This window comes from Octodon degus, unplaced genomic scaffold (assembly GCF_000260255.1).
Source record: "Octodon degus isolate 3935 unplaced genomic scaffold, OctDeg1.0 scaffold00008, whole genome shotgun sequence".
Taxonomy (NCBI): domain Eukaryota; kingdom Metazoa; phylum Chordata; class Mammalia; order Rodentia; family Octodontidae; genus Octodon; species Octodon degus.
Window position 1 is genome coordinate 20,221,691 of NW_004524584.1, and position 10,620 is coordinate 20,232,310.

Genomic DNA, 10,620 nt, shown 5'->3' on the forward strand with positions numbered 1-10,620 from the left:
CCACAAAAGACCTAGTGGGAAGCGGGCTGGACGTCGCTCCTGCAGGGTCCGAGTTCCGTCTGCTTAGCAGATTATAATGAAGCCCCCAGCAGAGGGGAGCCATGTGTGCCAGGCACCCTGGTGAGGTGTTTATGAGTCGTTCAGGGGCATTAGCAGCTTTTGCTCAAATGTGCATTGAACCATGTTTCCACACAGTGCATGAAGAATTAAAACACAGAATCTAAACACTTCATGAGCAAGGGCTTACATGTGATTCTTACAACAAAGACAGCTGCCATGATCCTACAGCCCGATCAGGAACCCAGGGGGTCTTCACAACAGCTGGCTCATGGCCTGGGCTGCTGCACATGGGACCTTTGATTCTCCTGTAAAAAAGTGACTTTCGGTATAGAAGTTCTCAAGGGCTGTGGAACAAGGTGCACTGTCACAGAAACAAAGAAAGGGTGCTTGAAAATATTAAGCTAGTGATTTTCTGCAGCCTGCAGTAGACCCCAAGGGTTGCTTGCTCTGGGACTGGCTGGGCTAACGATGACTGTGGCGGTGCCTGGAAGTTACTCCCAGGGGCCACTGGAGAGGACTCCAGCCTCTCAGGGAGTCCTGCTATGTCCTTTATCAGGGGCATTGGCCTTCTTCCGCTGTGGCTGTAGCTGGTATGGGATGGAGATGTCCCTCCCAGACAGGGCCAGGAATCTTCTTTGAAAAACTCATTCATTGTAAAAAGGAACTTGGGAGAGAACTTGCTGAAGAGCTGAAGCCAGTGAGTAGCTTCAACTCCATGAGTTGGAACATGAAATAGCCCCGTACTTGTGAGAAGGAGCCAAGGGTCCCCAGACTGGACTCCCCGACTGTGCTTGTCTCAGTGTAGGGAGTGTGTCACACCCTGCCCTTCCACCCCTGTGTCATGATCTGAGAAATGGAGCAATACATCCTCACATTTTGTGTTCCCAGCATTTGGGGACAAAGAAGGGGGGTCTGCAGTATGAGGACAGCCCAGGGATGTAGAGGCAGGTGGTCCATGTGGAGTGGTGGCCAGTTCATCTGTGGCTATTTGGGTGTGGCAGCAAGTAGTTTGGTTCCACTTAGCCAATATAATTTTGCAGAAATAAGCTCCATTGCCCATAGTTATGCCCAGCTACTCCAGTGAGCATGCAGACACCTATGTTGAGCCTAGGGATCAGTTAGCAGAGTGAGAACCATAAATTGATTTTGTACAGCACATTCCTGGATCTTTCCTGAGGGGACTTGGACCAGGTCCTGGTGATATTCCTGCATATATTAGTGAGAAAGACAGAGAGAGGATGAAAGGAAGAAAGGAACGAAGGAAGGAAGGAGAGAGAGGGAAGGAGGGAGGGAGGGAGCGACGGAAGAAGGAGGGTTGGTCTAGCTGGAGATTTAATAAGTTTTTCATCCTGTTTTAACAGTAAACAGAGCAATGCTTCATGACAGTTGTTCCCTTTAAAATGAAATTATTAGGCAGTGAATTGCACAGCCTGAAGAGCAAATAAAACAAACAAACAAAAGATTATTTTGATTTGCCCACTGGATGGTCTGTCTAAAGCAGTGACTGCAATTTACAGGCAGGACCCAAAGAGCAGCTGTGTGCATGACACAGCCCTGCATGAGGAGAGGACAGTGGGGATGCACAGAGTCCAGTCAGCGAGGAGAATCTCAGCACTGGCTGAGGGGAAACTGCGGGTCCTGCAGGATGGGCATGGGGCTGGGGGGTGTCTGCTGCAGTTCCCTGAGGCTCCAGCTGGATGGCTTGCTGGGCCTGAGTCTGTGTACCCTGAGCCTCTCCTTCCCTGCTGTTCCCACCGGTGTCCCCTCTCTTGGAGGACCTGGCTGGCTGCTCGCATCTGGGCTGAAATGTGTTTCTTCTCATGTTTGCAATGTGGTGATTCCCTCCTCCAGAGAGGCCAGTGCTGAGGAGATGCGATATAGCTGCACGGTGAGGCATTTAAATTGCAATGATAACCACTGGGTGTGGCCACACACGCCTGTAATGCCAGCACTTGGTAGCCCGAGACAGGGCAATTGCTGTGAGTTCAAGACCAGCCTGGGCTTAAAGTGAGCTCAAGGGCAGCCTCAACTGCATAGCAAGACCCTGTCTCAAAAAAGACAGTCAATCCATCAATCAACTGCAGTCTTATCCAGAGGGCAGCACACTGTAGTCCTCAATGTAACAGCTCACACCTAGGGGCTTCCACACAGTGGCCACTGCACTGAGGTCCACATCTTTCTGAGGACATGGAGAAGACAGAAAGAGCCACTAACGTAAGTCCATGTGGTCATGCAGTGGGCTGTGTCCAGGAGAGGTTAGGCTCTGTGCCCTCCACAGAGTGTAACCACAGAGGCACACACACATGCCACTGTGGCTTAAGGTACACCTACACACAGCAAGCCCATCAAATTAATTATTTTGTTAGAACAAAAAACACAACAACGCACACACACCACCAGTGGAAGAACCAATCCATGACACCCTAAAACAATGCCTGGAAGTAGCACTGATGACTCAAGGGTACTTGCCCAGTGGTGAATGTCCCGCGAGGGACTCAGTAGTCCAAGAAGTTGCCCTTGTACTGATTTCAGTCAAAACAAGCTGATGATTTCTCACAGCTGATAGCTGGTCGTCACTTTTCAGAAGAGAGTTTTGCTCATAGTTGGCACGCTTGTCATGTAGGCAATGTGAGAGTCCCAAGAACAATCTGCCGGAACTAGTACATACATTCACCAAAGTTGGAGGACACAAAATTAACACAGAAAACCCAGGGCTAATACCCAGTCCTATACAAGAAATGATCTGAAAAAAATTAAGATAATAGTTTAATGGACAACAGCAACAAGTAGATGAAAATGGTTAGGAATAAACCTAACCAAGGAGACACAGGATTTTGTTCTAAAAACTTTGAGATATTGCTTACAGACACTTAAAAAAGTGAAAAGACTTTCTGTTTTAGTGGATTGGAAAATTTAAGATATTAAAATATCATGAAAGGGAGCTACAGACTCAATGCAATCTCTATCAAAATCCAGACACAATGGTTTGAAGAAATAAAAATACAGTATCCATCCCAAGGCTCAAATGGAATTTCAGGGGACCCAGACAGCCAAAAAAATCTTGACAAAGAATAAATCTGGAACTCTCACATTTTCTCATTTTAATGCTTACCACAAAGCCCTCTCAGCGAAAACAGAATGGTTTACTGTATTACAAAGATAAACAAATAAATCAATAGAAAATAGATTCAAAAATGACCCTGATAACTCTTTTCCAAAGTTCATATAGTAAATCTACAGCTTTGAACCTGAAAAAACTTTTGATGTATACAATATTAAGCATTAGAGAATAATCTATGATTATTTACAAAAACAACTAAAACATATTGCAGTACTATAAAAGGTAAGATAGGAACTTGTGATTGAAACAACACAATTACTTAAAAAATTGACAGAGCATTAAAATCACCTTGCTCTAGTAGGAAATAAAAGGAACAGAGATCCTAGAAGCAAATGCCTGTACGGAGAGCTGATTCCTGAGAAGGATGCTGGAGCACTTGTTGAGAAATACTCAGGCTTTGCAAACCATGATATTATGGAAGTTGGATAGCCACATCCAAAAATAAAGCTGCACTTAGGTTTTACTCCATATAGACACATTAACTGATAATGAATCAAAGACCTAAGTAAAATTTTGGTAGGGGAAATACAGGAGAAAAACTTCATAGTATTGGATTTGGTAAAAATATCTATATCATTCAAAAAGCACAAGCAACAAAAGAAAAACAGAATAGAAAGTACACATTAGGATCTCAGTCATTAAAATTAAAAAATTCTGGCTGTCAAAGGACATAATTAATAGAGTAGAAAGTCAACCATGGAATGCGAAACATAATATATATATATATATATATATATATATTTGGTACAAAGTTTCCCTGCATAGCTCTGACTCATAGTGATCCTCCTGTCTCAGCCTCCCCAGCACTGGGATTATAGGCATGCACCCACCACGCCCAGTTCCAGTGGCACAGCATGCAGTACAGGGAATTGAACCTGGGTCCTTGCGCTTGCCAGGCCAGCACCTAGACCACCAAGCTATCTCCTTGGCACAAAGTATATATTGATAAGGGCTTAGTATCTAGCAGACACAAAAACATCTACAATTTAATATCTAAACAACAATTAAAGCTGGACAGGGAACATGAAGACCTTTCCTAAAAGACATCAAGTGGCCATAACCACCTAAAAAGCTGCCCAAATCACTCATTTCCAGGGAACTGCAAGTCAAAAGGACAGTGAAATTCCACACATTTATTGAGATGGTATTATTAAATAAAAACAACGTTAGAGAGGATGAGGAGGGATTGGGGTCTCATGCAGCAGTTGCTTGTGCTTGGGGAAATGGGAATGTAAAATGGTTCCACCGCTTGAAGCAGGTCAGTAATCCCTCAAAAAGAACAAAACACTTATCTGATCATTATTGCGTCATCTAGAAGTTGCACTCCTGAATATATACCAAAACAGAGAGGCAGTGACAGGGATGTGTGTGACACAGCCAGTGATGTCACTGTCTTGTGGGGCTTGGAAGAGAGACACTTCTTTCCTTGTTTTCTTACACCTGGCTGGAGTACTCTCATTTACTTTTTAAAAATGTATTTAGTACGGGGTCTCACTAGGTAGATCGTACTCATAGTGATTCTCCTGTTTGCAGCCTCCCAAGTCCTGGGATTACAGGCACGCGCCACCACACCCAGTCTCAAGCGCTGTCTCAGAGTGCCCTAGTGGCAGGTCCCACACTGCAGGCCCGGGATCGAACCCCGGTCCTTGCGTTGGCCTAAGCAGGTGCTTTAGTCTGCTGCGCTATCTGGCTGGCCCTCGTTTACTTTTCATGGAACTGAATGAGTTGCATAGGTTGACTAACCTGACGAAACAAGATGCACTACCCAGCTGCCCCTGCTGGGCAAGGGAATGCCGGAGTGAGCTAGTGGTCATGGTCAATGTCAGCACGCAGATTGGGTAAACAAAAACCCCGAAACCAAACTCTTGTGGTTTATAAAATGCAAAGCCAAATCTGGAAAAGAGAGCCAAAATGGAAACAACTTCTGTCCTATAGCTGCTAGCATGGTAATGGATTTAAAAAAAAAAAATAGTAGGCCAGAACATTGGATTTCTGTTCTGCGACAGCCTGTTGCTGCTCTAACTGCCTCAAAGAAAAAAAAGTCTGGTTGCAGCCACACTGTTCATTACACTGGGTGCTTTAAAAGTGAGCTAAGATAATGAACCCAGAAACACTTGAAAGTTCAAGCGTGGCTCCCAGCAAATTTTATGGCAAAATAACACAACTGGTCCAGGAAAATGACGGTGTAGGAGGCTCACCTCTCTCTGAGGTTCTCGCAACAATAAAGGGCGACGCTGTGCCTGAGAGCCTGCTGTCCCGCTGCCCTGTAGCCAGCACGGCTTAGGGGTCTGGGTGTGCCTGGACAGGGCTGCACCATAGCAGAACAGTCACAGTGTTTCTCAGCCTTGTGGCTGCCTCTCTTTGGTCCCCTTTGCTTTCTCCCAATTATTGAAGGAAGCTCCCGCAGTGCTGGGGACAACAGAGTCACCCTCCGCCTGGCATATAGAGGGAAGGCCATCACGCTCTCACGCCAGACCCCAGCCTGGGCTCCTGCAGGGTTTAGGTTACCCTGAGCTCTGCTCAGTCCCCCAGGGGTCCATGGTGAGAGGACTAGCCGGGGAAGCTGGTTCACATCCCGCCCAGCCCCAGGCAGCTTAGGTCTGTCTGTCTACCGGGCTTTGATGAAGATATTTTTTAAAAAGTAGGTTTTACTACTTGAGGGCTTTTTTTTAAAAAAATGTGGAAAGAGAGATTTAGAAGATAATTGGCATATTCATATCAATTGTTTACCTCTGTGGTCACCAGAAAAGTCATCTTTGGAGCTCTTGACCATGACAGAAAGAATTAAGGTCCTCGAAATAGTCCTGCAGGGAGCTGAGCTTCTCTGTGTGTGCTCCTAGTACCCTGCTGCCCAGACCAGCTTGAAATAGGTGCATGCTGGCCGGCTCCTCCAGTGATATTTCTGTTAATCAACTTTTTTTTTTTTTTTTTTTGTATTTCAGGACAAGGTCTACAGGGTGCTCAGGGTCTCACTACTACGTCAGACTCATACCGATCTGCCTGTGTACAGAGCTGGGATTACAGGTATGTGCCATCATGCCCAGTCTTAACTGCCACCTCAGCAGGCCCCAGGGGTGAGGCTGGCATGGCAGGCCTTGGGATCGAACCCCCAGCCCCTGCACCTGCTTGCAGGTGCTTTCATCTGTTAAGCTATTTGGCTGGCCTGACTCACTACTAAAGTGCAGGTTCTTGTGGTTTTTTAAGACCTAGAGGTAATGATATATATATATATATATATATATATATATTTTTTTTTTCTGACAAAAAAATTAACCACTGATTTGCAAAACATTTCAAATTGACATGCCATCACATATTTGCATTTCCGAGGCTTTGTGAATGATAGTTTAATTGCTGTGATTGTTTGGGAATTTACAGTAAACATTTGTCACTGTTAAGGCGATGTATCCACACGGCCCACTTTTGCCCACACTGAGGGGACACTCCTGGCTAAAACTGGACAATTCTCAGAAAACCAAAACCTCTGGTCAGCTATGTCTTGTGTGGCTTCATGGCATCTTAATGCAGCAATTCATCAGAGCATTCACGGCTGAAGAACCAGCGAGTCCCAGAGCCTGGCCTGGGGTCCCGGTGGCCACCAGAAGGATTTTGGCTGAGAGTTGCTGTGTGGAACATGTACCAAGCCAGACAATGTGCAATGAAGGCTGTCCCAAGCTCTAAGGACCTGCAGGTTTGGGAGCCTGGGAGGCTCACAGGAGGCAGAGAGAGGGTGTCCACCTGAAGGAGGAGGAGGAGAGAGAGGAAGGGGAGGATGGAGAAGGATGGAAAGGAGGGAGAGGGGAGGGGGTTGTGGAACACTTCTGACCTCTCACCTGCTCAGTTCCCAGCAGCGAAGTCCACATTGTCCCCATAGGCGCATGCAGTACACACTTCTAGTAGAAGTTTAGGGACCTGCGCACTGTTTCCTGGGGCTCTGGGGTGGCCAGAAGGAATCCAAGGCAAACATGAGAGAGTATCAGTAACCAGCTCAAATGCACACTATTAGAATATTGTTGTGACCTATCGTTAGGGACCCAGCAGTAGAAACCCAAGCACCAGTCTGTCTCTCACCCACGGTAAATGGAAAAAGAATAAACAAGGAAACAATGCAGGTGTGAGGGCAAGCAGTGAGGTCTGCACTCCTTGGGAGGCAATGTAAGTCCTTGCAAAGAAAGCCCTGGGGTGGGCATGGAAGAGACACCTTCTCTGAGGGGAACCCTGGAGGAGGAGGCCCAGAGGATAGCTCAGGAAAAGGAACAGAGAGAGAGGTATTCCTGCTGGGCCAGGACTGAAGTGGGAGTGAGAAGGACAGAAGATGGGACAGGGGTGGTGGACACAAGCAGGAAGCTTGGCCTCGAGTTTAATCTCTGGGCTCTGGGTGGAGTGGTCAGTATTTGGTGGGCTTTGCCCAGGGATGACTTGAGGGCTGAATGGAGAAGAAAAAAGATGTGGCCAAAATGGGAGTGTCCCTGCATTAGCGAGGGCCAGCCTGGACAGGCTGGCAGCAGGGACATGGCGAATCCCAGTCGGACACAGGGCCATCTTGGAGTTGAGAGGCTTGGCGACTGGTGCCATGAGGAGTGTGGAGATCCAGGTCCCCTCCAGGGCATCTGGGAGAAGCGCTTCACTGAGCGACAAAGACCTTCACAGTGGGCTGGGAAAGTGGCAGGCTCGGGTGGGAAGGGAGGGCAAGGGCTCCGTATGGGCCATTGGTCACCATCCAGGTACAGATGGGGCAGGGCCTTGGCTTCGACTCTGGGGCGTGGCATACGCACTGCCCCAATTCACAGGCTGACAAGCTGCCTCTCTAATGTGTGCAGGTTAACGTCCCACAAGAAGGGAAGTCAAGAAGAGCCTGGTAGAGATCTCGGTGATGCCAGAATGTCAGCAGATTGACTGAAGTGCTTGTGCCACCCTCTTTCCTGGCAGCCCTGGGGACATACTGTGGCCTCATCCTCCTCAGAGGCCAGCCCCTTGGCTCATGTTCTCTCTTCTTATTTCAGAGCCAGCAATGGTACGATGTTTTCAATTCACAGTGATATATGTGCACCCATGTTGGTAGCAGCACATGGGAGTTTGGCACAGTTACATCTTGGAAACAACTGAACTGTCCATCAACTGAGGAACAGAAAAAAAAAGATGTGGTATTTTTATACAATGGAGTATTACTCAGCTATAAAGAAAAACTGGAGGCTTTTCTAGGTAAATGAATGTAACTAGAGACCAAACGCATAAGTGAAATAAACCAGACTTACATTTGTAAATATTATGTTCTTTCCCAGGTGTAAGAAAGTGAAAGAGTAAATAAGATCCGAAAAGTACAACAGATACTGTGAAAGGGAAAGAAACTGCACAAAAGGAAAGAACAACTGGGATGGCAGAAAAAAGAAAAAAGGGAAAGGGCTGGCCAGATAGCTCAGTAGACTAAAGCTCCTGCTTAGGCAGAGAGTACAGTGGCTGGGGTTCGATCCCTGGAGTACCGTGCTGGCCCCATCCCCGGGGTATGCTGAGACAGTGATTGAGACTGGGCATGGTGGCATGTGCCTGTAATCCTCTTGGAAGGCTGAAAACAGGAGGGTCATTATGAGTCCAATCTGTGTAATGAGACCCTGTAGACCCTGTACTAAATACATAAAAAAAAAGAAAAAGAAAGAGGAAAAAAATATGTATGCTAAGATACTAATTTCTGTTCACTGAAAGGAACAGTTAGTGCTTATGTTGTTTGAACAATTTCACATGCCTTTTTCTGGTAATCTAAGCAACTATTCTTTTCCATAATTTTATTGATAAAGAGCAATGAGACAGTTTCAAAATAAATTAGTAGGACAGCTTCAATAATTAACACACTGCATACATTCTTCCTAGTGGTTAACTGCTGTACAAGATGCAGACATGATATCCTATTTACAAACACCATTAGAACAAATAATTCTATTCATTAAGAGAATGTAACTATATATCTATCCTAACCACTTTGAATACACAGATACAAAATGAACATTCATCTGTATACCCTTTATTTGTTAAGTTCCGTTATTTGAATATTATAGGTGTGTAAACCCAGCAAAATATCCTAAAAGAGTCCAGTAGCCCATAATAGTATTGGGTCTTCCGCTTGACTGGCAGTGTCAGAAATTGTTGACCTGAGTCCGCTACAGGTCAACATAACAGCATGGCTTTACTTCTTCTATTTCGTTTTTATACTTTCCTGCTGGATGATTAAGACCAAGGTAAAGCAGGAGTATGCAACAAGAGTTGTATAGCTTTTCGGTCTGATAAGGTTAGAGAAATCCCTTCAGGATTTATCCTGAGATCCCGTACCTCAGATTGTAGATCCTTTGTCAGTGTCAGCCATGTGAATGAGTCAGGGCAATTGCTTGGCCGGTGTGTTCTCTGTGAAAGCCTGAGAGAATGTTTTTTCTCCATGTGACTCTCCTTAGGCACACTCTACATCATCAATCACTTTCCTCTTTGGCCCCATAATCTCCTTGATCAAAAAATTTGGGGCACTACTGAGTTACATGACGTTACAGTATATTCTCATATGTCCTGAGTCTTAATTGACTTTAGAAGACTAGGGCCAAAGTGTTGGCTTTCCTTGCAGCCCTCCTTTTTCTCTAATTTTGGTCTGCAAACTTAGGTTGTTAACCATCCAGAAGACAAGCTGATTGTTATTACCACACAACTTAGGCTGTTAAGCTTGACCTCACTATCTGTCTGCACATCAAACATCTTAGGCATAATATGGAACAGGTATTGTTCATCAAGTATTGATACATTGAACTTTAAGTCCCTACAGAATATGATAAAAACATTTAAAAATTAGAATATATTTTAAAAGTAGGCATAAAGAATTATATACTTCTTATGTTTACACTTAAGTCCAAAAATCTCACCATATACAACCTTGAAGCAGGAAAATCCCACAATATTTCTTTTCCTGTCTCTTGCTTTCATTCACCACCCACTTCTCCTCTAACAACCACCTACCCAAGAGACATCATAGCAGCAACTGGCATGTCATGAAAAGCAGCCCATATTCAGAAGACCAGAATGACAGGCACTCCAAGCATGAAACTACTATTACAAGTTACCAACTGCAGTGCAGTAGCTTAGTTCACAGGTATCAGTATATATAGTTAGTCAGGGTGAGAATCTTTCCAATTAATTGCTAGATTCAGAAATCTTCTGAAGATTCTCAGGATCATTGCCTTGCCCATCTTCTACACATAACTGTATGGCTAGACTTATTAATGTCTCCTAGCTCTTCTCCTTTCCCTCTCTTGATTAGTTGGTCCTTAATATCCTGCTTTCTTTTACTTGTATTATACCTTTCTATTTGTATTTCTTCTTTTGAGTACTTATACTAGGGAGACTATACGATATTTACACATGTGTGTCTGGTTTATTTCACTTATTATTTTTTTCAAAGTTTTATT